The sequence below is a fragment of the Ambystoma mexicanum genome, chromosome 2p (genome assembly GCF_040938575.1).
Source record: "Ambystoma mexicanum isolate Mex_15411 chromosome 2p, UKY_AmexF1_1, whole genome shotgun sequence".
NCBI classification, from domain to species: domain Eukaryota; kingdom Metazoa; phylum Chordata; class Amphibia; order Caudata; family Ambystomatidae; genus Ambystoma; species Ambystoma mexicanum.
In genome coordinates, this window is record NC_090923.1 from 1,128,018,296 (window position 1) to 1,128,041,249 (window position 22,954).

A 22,954-nucleotide genomic window follows, 5' to 3' on the forward strand; every position below is an offset into this window, starting at 1 on the left:
GAAAGAGATATGTTTGTATGTTGGTGTGCATATAGATCGATAGCTGGAAAGCTAGATAGATAGCTAGGTAGATATCATAAAGGTTGCATTTGCACAAATGTATGATTTGTGGGCTACAACGCCAATGACAAGGTTGGGTTGAGAGAAAATGTGTGATGGGGGTTGAAAGCAAATTATACAGATGATTGAAAAGATAGGCAATAACGCAAAGAATTACCTTCCTGTTTCATTTGAAAGTTCTCATTGTCTTGCTTCCTCTGTGGGTTTGAGAGCCTCCTGAAAGATCAGCAGAACAGAGTTGGAGGATTGGAGGGGATTTAACTTCCTAGGGAATGAAAATTACTTTAGAAAAAAAGCCTTGTGGTGTGTTTGGGTTTGCAGGACAACTTGTAGAATACTACATTCTCATATTCTTCCACATCATCTAACATCCAGCATGTTAAATCACAAAAAAGTGACCACACTAGGCTTTTAAAATGCCAGCTGGTTTTACAGAATTACATGTTATCCATAAAAGTTGTCATTTCAAGAGTTCCTGTCCTAACACAGTGATTGCTCATGGCCTTTAGCCTGCGCTTAGGGAATTGCCGGTACCCTCTGTGCCAAGCCAGAAGAAGGACTCGGACCAGAGAACAAATTTATGTTCTTGGATTTAAATTAAAAGAAATCGCCTTACTTACCCGACTACTAAAAGGAGTCCCCTTCCTAACAAAACTAAACTAAGGTGCTTGTTTATAGTCAAAATAAAAAAATAGAACTAAACTGGCCCAACCACTTAGCAAAACGTAAAAGAAAATATGTTGAGCACCCTGCACTCTTGGTTCTTCACAAAGGTTGTGCCAGGAATCCCTCCTGGTTCTAGATCCAATGATTAGATGTAAATAGCAGTTCTACTAAAATAATATTTTTTTTGTCAGTTTATCAAAAGTTCCTCAAAGTTCCCCAAAGTTCGAACAAAATGTCTCAAGTTCCTGAAAAAACTCAATTCCAAACTTCTTTAGGTGGAGGGGGTTCCCCTGATCCCTTTCCACCAACTTGGTCGATCTGTTCACACTTCAACCAACTTTCGGGTGCCTCTGTGCTCCCGTGAGATCTGCTTTTCAATGTGTCTATTGTGCCTCCTTTGGGGATCCTTGACCCAATGTCTCACTTAGTTCTTTAATGTACCTATGACCCCTTTCTCCTTCTGGCTCTTAGTCTTCGTGGGTCCCTGCGACACTTTTGGAGGTTTGTGATGTTCAGGTTTCTCTGGCGCACGTAACCCTATGACTTGTCTTGTTCTCCCTTGTCACTCTGCTTATTATACCTCTGTGGCTCCACTGGAGTCCCCTGACTGAATATTTCACTTAGTTCTTTAGGGTTGCTATGACCCCTCTCTGCTTCTGTCTCTTTAAGTTTTCGTGGGTCCATGTGACCCTTCTCGAGCTTTATGCTGCTCAGGTTTCTTGGGTTCCCGTAACCCTTGTCCTTGTCTCGTGCTCCCTCTTACATCAGGTCCCTGTGACCCTTGGACGGAGCTAGAGTAATTCTTTCCATCTCCCGCGCTAGTTCTCTCTTCTGCTTCTAACCTGGGCAACTCACATATCTGCTGTGTTGCGGAGCTTGCTCCAGTGAGGGTCCATCTCACAAGCAACAGCAGCGTTCTCCACGGCTTGCTGCTCTTCCGCACTGGATGCTGGCTGTCTTTGCGTTCTGTTTGTTTTGGGTCTTCCTCTATCACTCTTGTTGGTTGTAGGTCTGAGAGCAGAGGACACAGTCCTTCCTTCGGCCCTGAATTCAGCGTTTGTTTCTGGGCCCACCACGTCCTGAGCATGGTTGCACCTCCAGGTCAAGTCTTCAACCTTAATTGCATAGAAAATGTATGCGTATGGGGTTTGAAAGCAAATTATACAGTACAAAATTACATCTTTGGGCAGAGCACTTCATGATCTATTCTTGTCCTGATAACCCTGTGTCCTCAAAACATGTAACCTATTTCCAAATGGTTGCCCTTTTAAGAGAGACTCATTATCCTGTGCCAGACCATCCACATTATAAACAGTGTGTTCTGCTGGAGGTCTGAGTCTCAGGCGGATAAAGGTTCTCTGATTAACCTCAGGTCCTAATCTGTCCTCCCTGAAGCCCCATTAGGTTTTTCCACACAGTCGCCTCAGTTTCACCAGCAGCCACGCCTCCTCCAAGGTATTTCAAAGGGCGACCCCAACCCCTAACAGTTTCAAGCCACTCACCTTTCTGGAACATGTATCACATGTTGCCTTGGAACATGTAATACATGTTCCAGGGCAGACTCGCAAGGTGGGCAGATTGGTTCTGTACTTCCATCAGTTGCAGTGCAGAAAAGGTGAGTTGTGCCTGACAGATTGCAGTGCCACTAACACACATAAACCAATGGGTCTTCCTGCTGTCCTGCAAAAACTCACTGCTAAACTGACACAGATCCAAATTGAGGTTGGGACCAATTACTCTGAAACCATCACATTGCCCTACAGGGTTAAGATTTTACAAGATTTGGTGAGTCTGGGGGGTGAATTCTAGGATCATTAATTCCTTGTCCACCTCATTCACTCTAGTGCCAGTGAAAACCTCAATGAATCTAGATGCTGCATATAAACTTCACACTCCTGAGTGCTTCTGTGGTGACCCAACTATATGCAAGTCCAAGATCTACAACATTTTTTCATGAAACCGTCCCTGTAACTGACCAACCAATCTAAAGTGATCATCTCATACCCACTCCTCTGGTAAGGTCTGATGAATCAATATTGGGCAAACTTTAGAATTCAATGTTCCCTTCAAGAAAATGATCGCCCGATGCGCCTTGACCCAAGACAAGAAGATTGAGATACTCACCTTAAAACAGGGCACCAGGGATTTCCAAGTACCCCCATCAAAAGCTCCGCCCTCATGTTGCCTATATGCTGGGAACTGGAAATGGCTACACAAGCAGTGCCAGTGAGGATGCCTATACCACAAAGAGTCTTCGAGAGAAGGTATCCATAGAGAAAACCCTACCTACATGCACAAAGAAATAGTGCTTTTCTGGCTGGGGTTCCGGAAGAAGTATGCATCTAAATAAGAAAGGAGACTGGTGACGTCATGCAAAGTAAGAAATGACTTGTCCAGAAGAGATGTCAATGAAGAAAGAACATAGACATTCTACAGAAACTGAAGATGAAGTATCGAAGTTAAGCAACATTTCGGGATCGAAATGAAGATGCTCGTGCAAAGAAGGACTGAAGATAGATGCAAAGTCATTTTGCAACTAAACAGATGCAGCAACGCAAGTAGGGAAAATAAATCACATAGGCTGGCTATGTAGTGAGTTAGATGCAGCGATGCGCCAATGTATACATATATGAATGTACAGAACCTGGATATTCTACGATGCACTTTAGCAAGGCTTGAAAACTCATAATTGGAGAAGATTTCAGTGTGGCACGGTTGGAATTAAACTGATGCCGAAAAGGAGTTTCAAGAAAGATTTGGCTGGCCCAGCACCAGGAAGACGAGGCCACAGTGAGTTGGGCGCCTGTCAAAAAGGCTACAACGAACGTGAGAAAAGAACAAACTTGTGTTTGAAGCAGAAAGAAAAAAACTCTGAAGTCATCAAGAGTTCATCATTTAATAGAATTAAATGCAGCTAAAGGCTCAAGAGTGTTCTCCAGTCACATGATCAAGATCGAAAATAGCTTGGGTCAAGCTGTACCGAAACCAGAAGACAGAACTATGCCACTCTCCCTTTATTTCTCAGGCACAGACGGCTTCTGCAAGGACGAGTTCAAAGCCTTAATTGACTGGCAGACTGTAGGAGTGATGATAGATGTTGAGTTAATTGGTGGGGAGGCAAGACCATGCCAACCCTCCATGCACCTGGAATGGTACCCTGTGTGCTGCTAGCGTGTGGCATATTCCAGAAGGGTACAAGTGTGCCAAACCAATTGTAGAGGGCCACGTAGTTAGGAGCCCTATGGTTTGTGTAACCAATTGATCGTCATGTATTTAGTGACGATGACGCTTCACTTGGAATGGGCTTAGTTGCCCACCTGACTTAGACACTATAAAGACTGGAGGGGGTGTCTGTGCTCTCTATATGGCAGAGGAGAGGCACAGAGGACCCCAGCCAAGATTCTCTATTATTGGTAACCTAGTCGAATAATCAAGGCCTAGCTTCTCAGGAGGTGATGCAGGCTCATTCTTTAGTACAGTGTAGTCCCCAAGCCCCCCACAAAGGAATGTCCACACACTGTATTAGTTAAAACACAGTCTTTATATAATTAAGTTCAAGGTTTTGTACACAATCACAGTAACTCACTTTGTGCTCAGTAAATCTACAATGGCAAATATATACAGTTCTCAGTGGTACCACAATTATTATTATATTTCATTAAAGTGCATCAACTGTACTCTTGTTAAATGTCACACAAATCACTTAATAAAGGTAACCAACAATAGACATAGAAGAAAAGCAGTTGGTTAGAACAATTGGCAGAATACTGGCCCCTACCACAAGACACAGTTCTGTGTGGAGATCCCCCCACCTGGGTACCCTGTAAAGTAAAGATATATCACAAGCCCAGTCCATATATTGTTCAATGAGTCTTATGTCCTTCTACAATGTTTCTACCACCCCAATGTACCTGGAATAGCAGAGTTTGACGATGAGTCGTCGACGGATCCTTCTTGAGTGGCTCCCTTTAAAGCAGGAGCCATGGATCGTCAAGATCCCTCGAAGAAAGTGAACTCTGCGTCAAGGCGGCAGCTTCGGTCCAGGCGGTGCTCGTCGACGACGATTCGAAGACGTCCTGCAAGGAAGAGGCATGCGGGGCACCTCGATGACGATAGTTCAGGAACGCAAAGAGTTTGTGAAGAACTGTGGCCCAGCAAGGGCGTTCAGTCGTCCGGCATCTCTACGGTCTTTGGGTGGCGGGAAACCCACCGGCAGATGCTCCTCGGAGTGTCGACGGCCGGGCCTTGTCCGACAGTGCAGACGAGTGTGTCCATGAATCAAAAGGCTTAGGCAAACGAGCGTTGCGGCTCTGGTCGTCGATGTCAAGGCATCAAGCGGTCCCCTCTTCTGGGCAACACCGCTTCAACGGGCCTCCAGCAGTTATAACAAACCTGCAAACCCTGGTCGACGATGGTGGACAGAATGTCCGGTGCTTATCTTCGTTCTCCTCGGCGGTCCCAGTCTCCAGTCGTCAGCCTGTCGAGGGTCTGACTTCCAGGGCGCTTCGGCGAAGTTTGCGGTGCTCGGTGGTCCCTCGGAGCACGGGAAGAGGGCGCCTAACCAGGTCCTCTCTTGGATCAGTCTCGATGGCTTTCGGCGAAGGGATACAGCAGTCAACCTTCTACTTCAGGCTCGGCTTCGAGATTCAGCTTCAGTTTCAATGTTAGTTTCAACTCCATCTTCTGAACGAATTCTAGCAGTGAGAGGCCCTCAGATATACTAGTTGATCTCCCATTTATTCTGCTGGGTCACACTTAGGCAACCAATCACTCAGAAGGGCATTCAGCAGTCAGTCCGCCAATCAGGCATACAGTGCATTCAGGCCATTCTCCTCCCTCTCAGACATTCACAACAAGGAATGTGTACTGGGACAAGTACCCAGCCATTCAACATTACACACTGCATTCATACCAGTTTCGGGCAGGGCTGTCTCAGTCATTGTGTCATACACCAGAAACCAGACATCCACAAGAAGAAGTGCATATTGGTCACACACCCCATTCACCCAGGTCACACCCACAGGGTGAACACACAACATACAGTCACTGGCAAGACTCCAGCCAGTCTGGCCTGAACTTCACAACAACACCAAACATGGAACTTCCACCCAACAGCCAGTCACGGTGAAGGGACAGAGTCAGGGCTTACCAGGACTTTGGGAAAACAAGGTAACAGGCAATAGAAAGCAAGAGGCCACAGGGGCCATCTTGTTTTCTACCAGGAATCAACTGATTCCAATGGCAGGGCCTGGGTATTCCAAAATGGAGGATACTCAGAGCACCTCTCAAATTCCGCATGGCGCTGCCACCAGCCCATACCCTGCTCTGTGGGCCACATACAGGTGCCCAAAAACATACACTAGGGGCACAGGGTTGTACCCCCACCGATGGGTGCCATAAGGGTATCCCATGGGTCTGTACACCAAACCAAAAACAGGAAGAGCTGCACTGCCAGGAGTCCCACAGGGACTCCTGGACAGAAAACAATACATAACACAAATGAAAAAGGACTACAACACAAGGACAGGGAGGCCCTGTCCCTCCAATGCATTTCCAGCATCACAGACACCCAATCACTACCCCAGGCTATATAGAACCTATACCTAGATGTTCCCTGAAAGCCAACCACACTTACTCGTACGTTTTTGTAGTTTGCAACGTAACATGACGTCATTGATGACAAGTATTTACTATAAAAGTTTTGTTTTTTTCTGAAATATGTTGAAATCGTACTTTGCAATGTCTGATGATGTCCGTTGTAACTCTGTTTTAGATAATTGATATTAAAACAGAACAGAACTTTGCCAGCTTCCTGAGTAGTTTTGATTATTGATGTTTGAGTAATTTCTCCATCCCCATCCACCTCTAAGCATTGCTGCCTCGTCTTAAAGGACTCAGGTCTCTGAGTTCACTTACCTATATTGCTCTGAATAGTCCCCAAGCACTGTTTTTCAACAAAGACTTTGGGATGACCTCCAAGATTCACAAGTGCACTTTCATCCTGGCCTGGATACTATTTAAGAGCTTATCAAAGTGGTGCTCCGATTCGATCAATGAATTAAGTACAGAAGGTCAGAACACAGGAAAAATGATGGAATTCAGCCCTTGTGTGCCACTCTTCAAAGGCCAGTAAAACTGCTAGCTGCTGATGAACCAGAACGTATGGTGATCAGAAGATTAAAAAGTGTATTCTTTGCAGAACAAAGGAATCGAAAACATCTGTAAAACCTGTGCATGTATGGGGGAATAAGGAACATTTCACCCAGGGGCTGCTCCTCCATGTGCACCCAGATCTCTCCAGTGTTCTCGCTGTGCCAATTCACCCTTGATCACTCTATATGTCAATGTGCCTACTGAAGCTCTGGGAACTTCTAGAACCATGAACTTTAATGCATTTGAGGATTCTGGGGCCTCCTGCAAATACATGGATCTTCGGTTTGCAAAAATACACACTATTCCTATGTTTCTAAAACCTTGCCCAAAACCCAGTCATTCCGTAAATGGCTAGCCATTGACCTAGGGGGATATCACCCATACAAATGTTACTATTCTTATGCATATCCATGTCAAGCCGGAATCTATGTGTATAAAACGCTTAGGCATGTTTCCGTACTCAGCTGATGCAATTTATCAGTGATATGTTGCCCTCTGCTGCAAATTGCAAACTGCACCCGTGTGCCATTCCACTTCAATAACAGCCATCATTTTAACAAACAGAATGAGCACGGTTCTACGCGGTCACATTCACCTTCAACTATCACAAACATTCAGAATAATTTCAAGCTACTTCTTTCCAGACCCATTTCACTTCACACAGGGCACGGCGGTTCCAGTGTCAATGAACGTGTAATTGCCGGCTCAACGTTTCAGTATCTAAAGAGCTAAACGCTGTAGGAAGAATGCCTCCTCACAAGCTAAAACTCAAAGTAGGTCTTGTAATTATTCACTGTAATTATGCTACTACGCAATCTTATGCCATCACAGGGACTCTGCAATGGACACTCTGCAATGGAACAAGGTTGACAATTGCGCATCTACAAACACACATCATAGAGGCCTGTGTAACCGATGGATTAAACTTCTGTTCTTATACTGAGCATACATCTCATTCCATCTGATACAAATATGCCTTTCAAATTCAAAAGAAGACACTGGGGTCATTAAAAGGTTGGAGGTAGCCATGCCGCTATTTGCGGCATGGCTACCCCATACCGCATGCCGGGTCTGGGTTCCCTGAATGGGGAAATACCGGGCCATTCCAACCTTCGAGGACACAGTATTTCCCTATTCAGGGAACACATCCCCATTCCCATTCGAGCCCCCATAGGGCTCAATGGGAATGGGGACCATGCTAACAACGGGCCCGTTGTTAGCATGCTGGTCCTTTAGCGGGTCCTGCTAAAGGACTTCGTAATGCGGCGGTAAGGGGTTGACGGCTCTGGCACCTTTACCGGTGCTGTTAACCCTTTACCGCCAACCTTGTAATGACCCCCACTTTCTTATACATTTTGCCTTTTGAATGACCATTAATAAGTCACAGGGGCAGACGTTTGACAGAATCTGCATATACCTTCCGAACCTGTATTCAGTCACGGGCAACTATATGTTGCTCTCTCAAGAGTTTGATCATCCGGCTCATTAAGTTTTGTATCTGGGTACAGCTAGTATATCAGATTTCAACTGACTTATGGCCCGAAATTGCAAGTTATCTTGAGGATATTCAAGCTTTTTAGCCACAATGTTAACATTGATAGGTCTACCCAAATGCTGGGTTATTGCTTCCAATAGGGTTGCCATGAACACAATTTCTGCTCTATGTGAGGGTGTAGAAGGAGACTGACAAGAAAGGGTCATGTTTGGGGCTACAAAGTTTTATTTATGAAAGGAAAACCCCATCTCTCCCTACTTCTAAGGTGATTGCCCTGCCTCAGCCTAGGAAACCTTTAAGTGACCTGTCAGAATGTCTGTCCAAAAATAATATATTGTCTGTCCTCTGTAAGAAACCTAGCAATCTAACCATAACACTTAAGCCAAAAATATATAACAAAATTAAAGTTCCTTCACCAGGAGAATGACTCCCTTCTCCTGGTGTCTTGCTTCAGTCTTCTCGTAATAGTAATTCTTTCAGTGTTTTTTCAAAACAAGGCCAGGGGAATTACTCTGTTCCCCTAGTTCCCTTTTCAAAGTTCTCCACAGTGATCCTTCAGCACTTTTACAGAAAGCTTGTTTCAGTGCCTTCAAATCTTTCCAGGAATTAAAAAAGCTCAAGGTGTTATTTGGCTTCCATTTAACGTCAGGATGATACATCTTTTCCAGACTCTGTATTTCTCTTGTAAACCTTTCACAAGTCTACTTGAACAGTGAGAATGGTTGGGTCACTGCAATCCCGATGCCTTCTGCTGGAGCAGTGGTATTTCCTTGGCCACTGCGATGAGGGAGTTAACTCCCGATGCACTCTGCTGGAGCAGTGGTATGCGCTTGGCCACTGCGACAAGGGAATTGACTCCCAAGGTACTCGGCTTGAGCAGTAGTATGGGTTTGGCCACTGCAACGAGGGAGATGACTCCAGATGCACTCAAAGTGAGCTAGGTCTATTAACAGACCCCACCTGGGAAGAGCCCTAGCTCTGGTCTACCACCTGGTCTTCCTGCCGTTCCTGTTACCTGTGGCGCTGTAGAGAAACCCCTCAATGCTCAAATCAGAAACAATGCAACCCACCAGGGAACAAGTGTCGCAACCCTGCCCAAAACCCCCTCTGGCAAACCCATTGGCCAGGTGGAGTCAGGACTCGGGCCTCTAGAGCCAGGCATCCTTTTCCAAAACCCTCTTGGGGCCACTCCTGGCGCCTATGGCACCAGGCTCATACACCATGAAAAACATGTGCTTGGGAACTACTTTTTGTGTTGCCAGCCAACATGGAGGCGTTCCCAGGAACCAAGCTATGCGGTCTAGTGTTTTGGGTGTGGTAGCCTAGGGACTACTTTACCTGGACTATTTTGTTGGGGCTATTTAAACCACACCCGAGCAAGACAACACGCTTCGCGTTACTTTGCAGCTTGCAACGTGACGCTCACCGTGTCCAGCTATTCCCTCGAACCTCGGAGAAGCAGAACCTGCAAGGAGACAAAAGGAACATAATTAGCAGCAGCATCTTACCTGCAGTCTTCATCTTTAAACACTCGCAGCTGCTGAGAACAGCTTCCTCGAATCTGCACACCTCCCGGACAGAACGACCTGAAAGAGGAAGATAGAGGCAACATTAAAGAAAGCTGTAGAGACATTTACAAATTACGAACTGCTCAAAAGGCTTACCTGGCTGGTCGCCTCTCGGCTGGCACCACTCCGGACATTCCACTCCCGCTGAAGAACACCACGACCTAAAAGGAAGGAAAACACAGGTTAGCAAAGGCAAGACTTCGCAGCGCTGCGCATAGCGCTTACTTACCGCATCATAGCGCTCTTAATGAGCCATCATTTACCAGCGGGTCTCAACCAAGCCAGTTCGCCACGCTGAAGCTCTGTCTTGATATGGGCAAAATCTTCCTCGGGGCCAGCCCTTTGAGAGCAAAAATACCCAATTCAGCCCAAAATACAGGTTCTATTGTGCTGAGCAGTGATCTCATGCTAGTGACAAATGACACCCTCAAAGTTTTAGCATATTTATTCTAAGCAGTGAATTTCATATACATTTGGTATTCAAGTTAAAGAATATTACAAAGCATAAACTTAGAACAATGCAAAATATAGTGAAACATGGAACTTAGATAAACATAGAGAAATATAGAGAAATATAGAGAAACATAGAGAAACACAGTCTTACGTCCCTTTAATCAGCACTGGGAGACCTGGGCTTTTCATAGAAAAACAATGCTGGAGGACACCGTGAGAGCCAATTCCGGGCACTTGACTGTACACGAATCAAGTCCACAGGACGATCTCCCCCCGAGTCATGTGTGCATGGATATTTTATAATCTCTTGCTGTCAGTCACCATGACGCACAGTTCCAGAACTTTCCCTGTGCAACTGGCTCATGGAAAAAACCCAACTCTCTCTGAGAGGCACCCTGCTCGCTCCTACCCCTCCCTGGTTCCCATCTGCGCTGGCTGAGGAATGTCTTATCAGTACCTTCCCAGAGAAAAGCAAGATTAGCTTGGAGCCAGGGCTACCGTTAGTGAGGCTGAATATTCTAAGGGAAGCAGGGATGTATTAACCCCATCTGCAAGCTCTAAAAGGCATGCACTCATAGCTTAGTGTTTATAGCGCTTAAGACTGGCTATCTAAGCGCTATATAGGTGCCATAATGTTCCAAACACTCCAAAAATACCTATTAGGTACAGAGCTAGGGGCCCTCCCTGCCTGTCTATCAACAATGCTTAATGTGACCTATTTCATACTAGGCCTGCATATTCCTTGTAGCTCACTACTGCATAATGGAAGTGCTACAACAGACTACTGTCAGCATTTTTAGCACATACTTTGAATACACTATTGGCTTTCAGCGGCTAATGCTGTCATCTAAAGCCCTGATTGGCAAGGTTGCAATTTCGTGTATCACTACATTCCACCCCTATTCAACGTTTGTGCGACAAATGCTGACTAATACCTATCAATATAGTATTTAGTGCAGTGATAAAGACCTTGGGGCTTTGCAAGAGGTTTAAGCAAACTATCTTCTAGCGGTTAGTTAGCGTGGCATGCAAGGTAAAACACTACCTAAACAAAAATGTACACAAAGTGAACAGTGACATATACCCTTGCCAAAACCTGGCCTACACAAAAATATCTACACAAAGTGAACATGGGCATTTACTCTAGCCAAAACCTGGCCTACACAAAAATACCTAAATCAATTTTGTATAACTGATTGTCAGTTAAAAAGCAGCATGCAGTTAAAATGTCAAGGCAATCCAGTGTAGTCTAATCTACAATGCACTATTGCATTTATTTATGGTTACCAATTCTAAAACCTGGCAGCCTTTTCACTCTAAGGGCCTACCTCCCCTTGATCCCAGGGCATTCAAGCGTGACTATGGGCTGTGTGAATAGACACTTCCCCCAGGTAGGTGGAACCCAACCAGAAACCATCTAATTTCATGAACAAGGTGAACCCATGGGCACCAGGTTATCTAAATAAAAACAATTCTACTAATTTACATCAAGCATGGCATGTGTTATTCATGCAATCAAAAGCAAGCAATTCAATCCATATGTATGCTGGTAACTGTAGCTCTGCGTGCCAGTGTGTGGAGGATGGTCGCCCCCACCCAGTAAAAAAGCCAACACCTGCTGATCAAATAATGTTTGCCATACAATGCATCGTGTGTATATAGCAGTCTTGTTGACCTGCCCTATGGCAGACAAAATGTCTTCATACCTAAAATTCTGCCATCTTCAGTTGGCTGTCAATACTTGTAGCAGTGTTGGGCATATCAATGGGCCCCACTAGGCCAGAGGTTCTATAGCAGAGCTGGCATCAGAACCCATAGTGGCTAGCTTATTGTGCACAGTTTCTATGTCACAAGCATATAAAGCTCCTGCAATTAATGAATCTAGCTCCCTAGCTACGCGCACTCTAGTGATGGGCCATAGAAATGGACTCCATTTGTAGCAGCTTGGTAGTACTAAGGAAACATTGCCTCATAAATCTATGTCTAAGTGTATCACTGTAATAATGGATGTGTGCATTACCAGCCTGCAATTGTGACTTGGAGAATACTCTTCTTCAAGTGGGATATCTACCATATACAATATTAACTTTAGCCACAAACACCATACTACTATCCGGCAGTGGCTGTTTCATCACACCATGGAAAAAATTCATTTAGTCAAGTTATAGTCCATAAAATCTTGGCGAGAAACTCGCTGCAGTTCTTGATCAGAAAAACATCACATTAGACAAATTAAACAAATGGTATCCATTCAGTGACAAAAGATGCCCGACAATGTGCCTGGCCAGTACACTAGCAATTCCATGTGGATACTCATTTGTAGCGCTTTTCCAAAGAATTATTCCAAATGTCTACAATCAAAAGGTGACTCTTTGCATTAGTGTGCTGGAGACAGCTGTCCCCACAAAAACATGAAACTGGTTGGTTTAACAAAAACCGTGTCACACTCTGTGTCATAAAATCAAACATCAAGTCAGTCATGGTTTCATTTACCTGCCTTAAGCTGGCTGTAAAAGTATCCAGTGTTTCAAAGATTACCATTTCAAATTATAGCTCACACACTTGGCAGCATTACTTCAATTAAGAATCTTAACCTACGCACAGGTGACTTTGATGTGCGCACTCATCTTATCTCAAAATAAATTACGCTCCTGCTTGCATAATTCTGCTGCCCCAACAGTTCATAAATCATTTTCCTGCCTACGTGCAATGTAGAATATTTTTTTTTTTTTCAAAAAACAAAACATCTCTGGTTAAAGCAATTCAGTTGGAAGAGTAAAACCATTTCGTTTTTTCAGATTCATCTCAACAGTGCATTTAAAAACCATTTTTCAATGTGTTAGCATTCAATTGCTGTGTCACACATCTGTTTGTGGTGCCTGATGTTACAGTCCACCACTCATTGTCCATAGTCCTTTAAACAAGAAAGGGCAAACCATGTCATTTAAGTTATTTCCAGCAACTGAGTCATTTGAATGTGTAGCATCAAATACTTGATAATTAGCCAAGTCTGCATCGTGCCAGTTCAGCAGAAGTTATTACTCTGTTGGACACTTCTCACAGGTTGCAGCATTGAGTGCGGTGCAGGGCACGTTAAAGTTGAAATAGCATGTCGCAGTGGCTCGCTTTCTCTGAGAATGCGTCTGACCCTTCTTTGATCAGTGTCACCCACAAACTGCATATTAACTTTCTGATATTGTGAAATGCCTGGTCTTTTTTGCCTAGGCAAAAATACAAACAAAAATGTTAGGATTTCATCAAAAGTTCAATATCATTATTCTTCATGTTAGGATGTCATCAAAACTTCAATATCAGCGTTATCCACCCCTTCCCATAATACCACCCCCATCTTCAAAAAGTCTCATCAGGTAACTACACACTTTATCATTGCTACTGCAATTATTTATCACCCTTCTGCATGTTTCTGGGGGCTTATTTACACTCAACCATACGGGGTGTAACTGCCTAATCACAAACTCATTTGTGCAATGCAATCATAGTTGGTCAATGGTACCTCAGACTGATCTGTGCTTTTACAAAGCCATATAGTAAGTACCCAGGTCGCACAATGCTTTTCTTTTTTCACCAAAGCGATCACCAATGCCAGGCGCCAACTTGCTTCCAGTGTCCCATGATCTTGATTTAGTTTGCCCTGCTGGCATCACTCCATTTTTCAAAGGTAAAGTCTTTCAGTCCAATACCGCTTACAGTTGCACAAGCAGCTGTTTATTTTTCTTTCCTTACAGGCAGTGTCTTTTCAAGCCTCTGGTTTTTTCACTTGTCATTTTTTCAAAGGGTGTTTGCTGTTTCTTGAACCACCCCTTTGAGTGCGATAGTCTAAGTCAGTTTCTTTTGTTGCTTCAACAAATCATTCATTCTTGCACTAAGCCATGAGGCTTCTGGATCATGGCTAATGTGCAGTGTTCATGTTATACTTCAAAGCCCCGCTCTGCATGTTGTCTCTTGCAAAACGGCTAAGCACTTTTGTCAGTTTTGCTTCCATCTGGAATGCCATAATGTCTCTGTCAGTTGCTCCATCCCTGGCAATGTAGCTTGCAGTTTGCCAGATGTGTATTTTCTCTTCTCAAAGCGCCTAGAGGTTTCTTCTCCAGTGCACAGCGCTTTACTTCAGTTCACATCACATGGAGCACTGGAATGCAGCTTGCACAGCAATAGCGTTTCACTTCACTTCACATCACATCACATGGGAATGCGGTTTGCACAGTAATGTCTGTTGGAATGGGCAGCTGTCTTTTCTTGGCCCATTCACAGATGCATAGGTAAATGTTCAGATGTGATGTGCCCGTCTGCCATCCTGCATGAAGCCTTTGCTCCGTACCACAGTTTACTGGGCAAATTCTTTACTTCTGAACAGCTCTCTCTTTGCTCCCCCTTCCTCAGGAATGCAGGCATTGTTTATCTTTCGTGTGCACCTGGCAGCGCCATGAGCACGCAGCTTATCTCTTTTGCCTATAACTCTTATACTGTGGCGGCTTCAATGGGAAGCACTCGTTTCAGACAGTTCACCCAGATTAACTCTTTCTTGTACTGTTTCTGCTTTTGTTTGCCTTCACGCACCTCGCCCAAGACAGCTTCAAGGCACAAGCTCTGCACACACAGCAAGACTCTTGTTTTCAAAAGCGGCACTTTTCTTGTCATCAGATTCTACTCCATGTAATTTTGCAAAATGTCAAAGCGTCTTTTTTTTTGCCTGTTTTAACCTGATTAATGTTCCATTTAAAACCATACGTTTTTTTTCTTGTAATGTGCGATCTTTCAAGAGAACTCACAACCCATTAAATCTTTGTGCTATCTTATCACACACAGATGTCAATTCTGTTGTACCATTGCCAAACTATAACCACTCATTTCAGTGCATTTAAAAAATAAAAAATGCCATATTTAGTGCAGCTCCCTGCACGTTTTCCTGCAAGAGCAACCCACACTCTATATATTGCTTGTGGGCTGTTTAATGTGTCAACAACATTTTTTCATCATGTATCACAGTCAACAGGACACTATTTCCAAATCATACATCACTTATAAGGCAACAGCACAAATCCATGGCATAGCATGGGATCAAAAATACTCCAGGGGCAATTTAGAAAAATATAAATTGTTTTTTCCCCCAAACCATTGCAAACTGATTCAGCAAATTCAAATCAATACACAAAAATCGAAAATCCAAATAACATTCACTCACTTTCCTTTTAAGTGAGTCTCTTACCCATTAAAAGCATGGCACAGCCTAAAATGCAATATAGTCATTTTAGTGTGTTTCCTTTAAAACAGAATTCGCCACCACCAGCACATGGAATTTTACAGTTGCCAAAAGGAAAAAAAAACTCTTTAGGCTCTCAGCACAGATGTTACTCATTCTCCTAAGCATGGCTCCTCATTATTCAGGAATGCCAACACTCAAAAGCATACATCAAAAAAGCGAACCTTCGCCTCCGAACATTACAGCCCCCACTCGCTAGCACACTGGGGCTGAGTCAATGGTTAAATCACTATTCATAATTTGCATGTCAAATCCCTGCAATTATTTTTTCCCTGCCCTCATGACAGAATAGAGATGAGAACTCCGTCTCACTATGCATTCCAAATTACAACTTTAAACTGGGGAAACCGCATGATAAAATTCTTTTCTAATTGAGCATACATCTTTCTTAACCATTCATCGGAGTGCTTTAAACAAAGCCATTTCCCGCTCGTTTATCGCCTTGTACTCCCTGGCACCAATCCCATGCAATAAGTCAGTCACGACTGATTTACTGAAGGGAGTCTTAACCACACAAGCTATCGGCCACGGCAAGCCGACACAACATTGCTGCCTTTTTGAAGTCTCAGAGCTGCAGTGAGACCACCAAGGAAATGCGACAGCCTGCTCCCCACTCTACACTGTGTTCTCTCACACATTTTGTCATGTCATAGCATGGCACTGCTCTTCACAAATCCCACCGCTGCCACCAAATGTCTTGATATGGGCAAAATCTTCCTCGGGGCCAGCCCTTTGAGAGCAAAAATACCCAATTCAGCCCAAAATACAGGTTCTATTGTGCTGAGCAGTGATCTCATGCTAGTGACAAATGACACCCTCAAAGTTTTAGCATATTTATTCTAAGCAGTGAATTTCATATACATTTGGTATTCAAGTTAAAGAATATTACAAAGCATAAACTTAGAACAATGCAAAATATAGTGAAACATGGAACTTAGATAAACATAGAGAAATATAGAGAAATATAGAGAAACATAGAGAAACACAGTCTTACGTCCCTTTAATCAGCACTGGGAGACCTGGGCTTTTCATAGAAAAACAATGCTGGAGGACACCGTGAGAGCCAATTCCGGGCACTTGACTGTACACGAATCAAGTCCACAGGACGATCTCCCCCCGAGTCATGTGTGCATGGATATTTTATAATCTCTTGCTGTCAGTCACCATGACGCACAGTTCCAGAACTTTCCCTGTGCAACTGGCTCATGGAAAAAACCCAACTCTCTCTGAGAGGCACCCTGCTCGCTCCTACCCCTCCCTGGTTCCCATCTGCGCTGGCTGAGGAATGTCTTATCAGTACCTTCCCAGAGAAAAGCAAGATTAGCTTGGAGCCAGGGCTACCGTTAGTGAGGCTGAATATTCTAAGGGAAGCAGGGATGTATTAACCCCATCTGCAAGCTCTAAAAGGCATGCACTCATAGCTTAGTGTTTATAGCGCTTAAGACTGGCTATCTAAGCGCTATATAGGTGCCATAATGTTCCAAACACTCCAAAAATACCTATTAGGTACAGAGCTAGGGGCCCTCCCTGCCTGTCTATCAACAATGCTTAATGTGACCTATTTCATACTAGGCCTGCATATTCCTTGTAGCTCACTACTGCATAATGGAAGTGCTACAACAGACTACTGTCAGCATTTTTAGCACATACTTTGAATACACTATTGGCTTTCAGCGGCTAATGCTGTCATCTAAAGCCCTGATTGGCAAGGTTGCAATTTCGTGTATCACTACAAGCTCCGCATACCTAACGGAGAAAAAAGAGACATTTTAAACAAAGAAAGGCATGCAGGATAGCAACAAAACTAGTTTTACAAAGGTAGCGGGCGCCCCTCTCTCGCAAGAACAGACATGATAACATGTTCAGTGGTTATTAACCACTTGAGAGTTCGCAGCCACTGCTTTTACTCACTGTGCCTTTCACAGATGGGAAATATCCATTTGCATATCAGTCTTTGTCCTGCCCAGGGGCAGTCCAGCACCGAAATACAATGGCAATTCCAATCTGAACGAGAGTACCACCAGCAACCCCATACACGTGTTTCACCCTTGTTGGGGATCATCAGTGAGGTGAAGCTGATGCCTCTCTAAGCACAGTGAGAGGGAGACCACGTCTGGTTGCCCCCAGGAGACCTAGGGTTACCAATCCCAGGTTCCTTAACAAATAGTTTTACAAAGGTAGCGGGCGCCCCTCTCTCGCAAGAACAGACATGATAACCTGTTCAGTGGTTATTAACCACTTGAGAGTTCGCAGCCACTGCTTTTACTCACTGTGCCTTTCACAGATGGGAAATATCCATTTGCATATCAGTCTTTGTCCTGCCCAGGGGCAGTCCAGCACCGAAATACAATGGCAATTCCAATCTGAACGAGAGTACCACCAGCAACCCCATACACGTGTTTCACCCTTGTTGGGGATCATCAGTGAGGTGAAGCTGATGCCTCTCTAAGCACAGTGAGAGGGAGACCACGTCTGGTTGCCCCCAGGAGACCTAGGGTTACCAATCCCAGGTTCCTTAACAAATAGTTTTACAAAGGTAGCGGGCGCCCCTCTCTCGCAAGAACAGACATGATAACCTGTTCAGTGGTTATTAACCACTTGAGAGTTCGCAGCCACTGCTTTTACTCACTGTGCCTTTCACAGATGGGAAATATCCATTTGCATATCAGTCTTTGTCCTGCCCAGGGGCAGTCCAGCACCGAAATACAATGGCAATTCCAATCTGAACGAGAGTACCACCAGCAACCCCATACACGTGTTTCACCCTTGTTGGGGATCATCAGTGAGGTGAAGCTGATGCCTCTCTAAGCACAGTGAGAGGGAGACCACGTCTGGTTGCCCCCAGGAGACCTAGGGTTACCAATCCCAGGTTCCTTAACAAATAGTTTTACAAAGGTAGCGGGCGCCCCTCTCTCGCAAGAACAGACATGATAACCTGTTCAGTGGTTATTAACCACTTGAGAGTTCGCAGCCACTGCTTTTACTCACTGTGCCTTTCACAGATGGGAAATATCCATTTGCATATCAGTCTTTGTCCTGCCCAGGGGCAGTCCAGCACCGAAATACAATGGCAATTCCAATCTGAACGAGAGTACCACCAGCAACCCCATACACGTGTTTCACCCTTGTTGGGGATCATCAGTGAGGTGAAGCTGATGCCTCTCTAAGCACAGTGAGAGGGAGACCACGTCTGGTTGCCCCCAGGAGACCTAGGGTTACCAATCCCAGGTTCCTTAACAAATAGTTTTACAAAGGTAGCGGGCGCCCCTCTCTCGCAAGAACAGACATGATAACCTGTTCAGTGGTTATTAACCACTTGAGAGTTCGCAGCCACTGCTTTTACTCACTGTGCCTTTCACAGATGGGAAATATCCATTTGCATATCAGTCTTTGTCCTGCCCAGGGGCAGTCCAGCACCGAAATACAATGGCAATTCCAATCTGAACGAGAGTACCACCAGCAACCCCATACACGTGTTTCACCCTTGTTGGGGATCATCAGTGAGGTGAAGCTGATGCCTCTCTAAGCACAGTGAGAGGGAGACCACGTCTGGTTGCCCCCAGGAGACCTAGGGTTACCAATCCCAGGTTCCTTATAGCAACAAAACTAGCGAACAGCAATAAGACCTACCTGAACAAAATCAAACGGGCCGGCGTCAGTGAAGTAACTGGACCGCACTCGCCCATGAAAGACAACGCGCCCCTGCAAAGAAGGCAGGACGGAGAGCACGCCTAATTCTACCACAAGGTGAGGAGAGGGCGCCAGAGGGACTGAAATCATACGGGGGTGGAGGGAGGATACTTACTCCAGTCGGTCAGTCTTGAACACAGTCCTCCTGTATTTTCAGGCAGAACCTTCCCCGCAGACCACATCAGGGCAAAGCTGAGAAGCATACCAGCGAGTAACCCGGCTGGGTGGCGTCCCTGTGGATACCAGGTGAGCTTAACAACAAGGCCCAGCACACCTCTCGCAAGGAGATCAAGGTTTTATTTCCACAAAATTAAAGATGCACCAGCAAAGTTCTCTGCTGCCACAGAACGTTCTGACAAAATCGGTATGAGCAATATTTTATGAAGGCACACAGCATCATCAGTGACGTAAATTACATAATGTACAAATCCAAATGGCTGGTTGGTGAGACCCTATACATAGGCTAACTGCTCCATAAGGGATGTCAGGCCATTGGTCCCAGCCCCTTCTGTCCATCGGCTTCCACGTGGGTTCCTCCTTGTGCATCATCGGGCATGAAGCTACAATTAATTGATAATTATGCGAAGAAAAACAATACATGCTCTATCTCTAACCTAATGAGCACCTGGTACTGCAGATAAGGGCTAGGAGGATACTTCGGGTCATTGCATCTAACAGACTACAGCTCGATTCCAGACACTTCGGCGCCCGTCTAAAGCTCCCCACCCTCGTTTTAGATTTGGTGTTTTGCCCCTCCTGGCACCTCACAGCACAAATCACATGACCTATGGTGAATGCAACTGATCCCTGCTTTATCATCTTTTCTGATCGATTGGGAGTCTAACAGTTTTATGGTCGGTGGTCAGGGACTGACTTGTACCTTGGAATATTGGGGGTCTTGGGACGGGGCATCTGGGTGCTATTAATTAGAGCTGGGACGGGGAAAGTCGGAGACTCATGCCCTCCTTCTCGCTTTTCGCAGAGAGCTCTTAGCCCCGTCGTGGTCTTTAAGAGCACATTCCTTCTGAGATACGAATGCTGGAAACATGGGACAATGAAGGGTCTATGAATCTCTGCAACTCTGGTCTTTCTCAATGGTGCCCAAGCTACAGCCTATTCCTGCATGCATCCACTCACTTCTATGTGTGTGGCTCGGGCAACTCGGCCTCTATTTCAATATGGCTACTACTATCTAAGATGGTGTTTGATTCCCAATGTTCTCTGAAGCCAAAGCATGCACCGCCCTCCCTGCACTATAGCCCCTGCCGACACCCCATCCCCTGTAATCTCTGTGAGCCCCTGTTACACACTTCTAGGCCTCTGCCTCATCTGAAAGCGCTTGGGGGTCTGGGACCCTCGCCCCTCCTTCCCAACATTCCCCTCTTTCGTTAGTACTACATAAACATTCTTTCCCTTTCCAATATTTCAGCTTCTAAGTATGCAGAGAACCCTTCCTTTGGTACCCATGACCTGCAACTAATGCTGAGAACACTATCAAAAAAACAAAACAACATAAGGGACCTGTGGTCAATTGTTAATTCTATGCGGCCTAATTAGGCCATACCCCTTACAAACGGAGTTTCAGAAGGGGACTGGATACTGTTCTTTATGAATGTATACACAGACTCGAAAACAAGCGTGCTGTCCTTAAACACTCAAGCGCCATGGATTTTTAATTACGACCGTGCTCTGTTAACGGCCCTGATTAAAAAAGCTAACCAATTGCGCGCACCAGGCCCAACGGGCTTTCAAATCAGATGCTTAAAGAATGTCCAAAGGAATGGGCAATGGTGATGGACTCGATACTGAAGATGATTGTGGCGACAAGATCTATCGCACTGTCCTGGAAGGGGGCGATTGTAGTCCCAATATTTAAAAGTGGAGATAGAGCCGACTCAGGGAACTACCGTCCCATCACCCTGCTTGATATTCTGGGGAATATTTATGGAACTCTCCTTTTGGAGAGATTGAAAGTCTGAGCTCAGGATAGTGGGCATACGGTTCATATCCAATTTGGCTTTGCGAAGGGCCTCGGAACGTCACCCCATCTGGTAATACTATCACTACCGAAGAATAAAGGGTTGAAAACTAACTACAACTGCTACTTGGCATTCATGGATTTCTCTAAAGCTTTTGATAGCATTAGTAGACTCTTACTCTGGGAAAAACGAAGGTGCTGGAAATGTCCAGAAGATTTGATAATCCAGATTAAAGAGATCCATACGGATACATTCTTCAGAGTACAGCTAAACACAACTGGCCTGTTAAGTGACAAAATTAAAACAGAGAGGTGAATCGCGCCCCACATCTTTAACCTTTACATCGCAGACCTCCCAGCATTTATGAAATCATACAGGAGCATACATCCAAAAATAGGAGGTGAGGAAATTATACACCTACTGTACGCTGATGATTTAGTCTTGCTTGATAGGACTCCTATGGGCCTTCAAAGGCAACTGAGACGCCTGGAAGAATATATGACGCAGAACAACCTAGTGATCAACATCAAAAAGACGAAAGTCATTCAACTTCATAAGCGTGTAAAGAAGACTCAGAGCTTTTGCTGGTCTATTGGTTCGAGAAAACTGGAATATGTGACATCTTTTAAATACTTGGGCATACAGATTTCTACCAAAAGCCTGAAAAGGGAAACACGTTTGCCCTGACAGGGAAAACCAATGCCTTGGCCAATCAGGCCTTAATCCTTAAAAGAAGATTCTGCAACTTCTTGTTAAAACCTGTGTTGGATTTCTATAGAGCAAAGGTGGTCCCTACAATAACATACGGGTCGGAGACGATGTTAAACATCCAGAACCATATATGGCCTCAGCTTGAAGGAAAATTCTGGAAACGGGTGCTTGGCCTACCTAGGTCAATTCCAATCCAGATAGTGTTGGGCTGGAAATTATTATATCCCACCCCCCCAGGCACTTTTACGAAAGGCGAACCCCATATGAAGTGATGTAGTGCACAAGGGGGGAGAGAACCACACCATCGAATACAATATAGAAGTACTATAGCGCCAACAGTAGATGCGCAGCACTAGAAAACACATAAAATAAGACTCCATTTTGTCCTAGGCCAAAAAGCACAGGCTTGCATGATCGCGCTGTACCCGCCAAACACCATGAAGCCAGTTCGCTAGGAATCCACGCAGCCAGTTCTCACAGATGTTCACTTCCCCTTTGTCCCTTCACTGTTGCAAACATTTAGTATCCTTCTGAGGAATGCGCCTGCAAGAGCGTGAGACAAACCCCAGGCGCTGCAGCATGTCCATCCATCTCCACTAAACTAGCAATAGGCCTCTAACCCCCACCCAGTGAGCCCAAAGCTGGGCCCACACCAGTGACTCGACCCCCACACCTCTGCATTCCCTGATAAGCAAGCGACCCTCCTGTCTTAACACAAATCACGTATCCATAAAAGATCCAAGCATGCGCGACTGTCTTTCTTCCAGCATAAAATACAGCCTTTGTAACAAAAGGTACGGGGAGGGATAAATTAAAGATCAAATCCAGGGTGGAGACGTTGAGTGCAGGAAGTGCGATATCAATGAAGTCCTGAATGTATGGGTCAGCCTGACTGTAT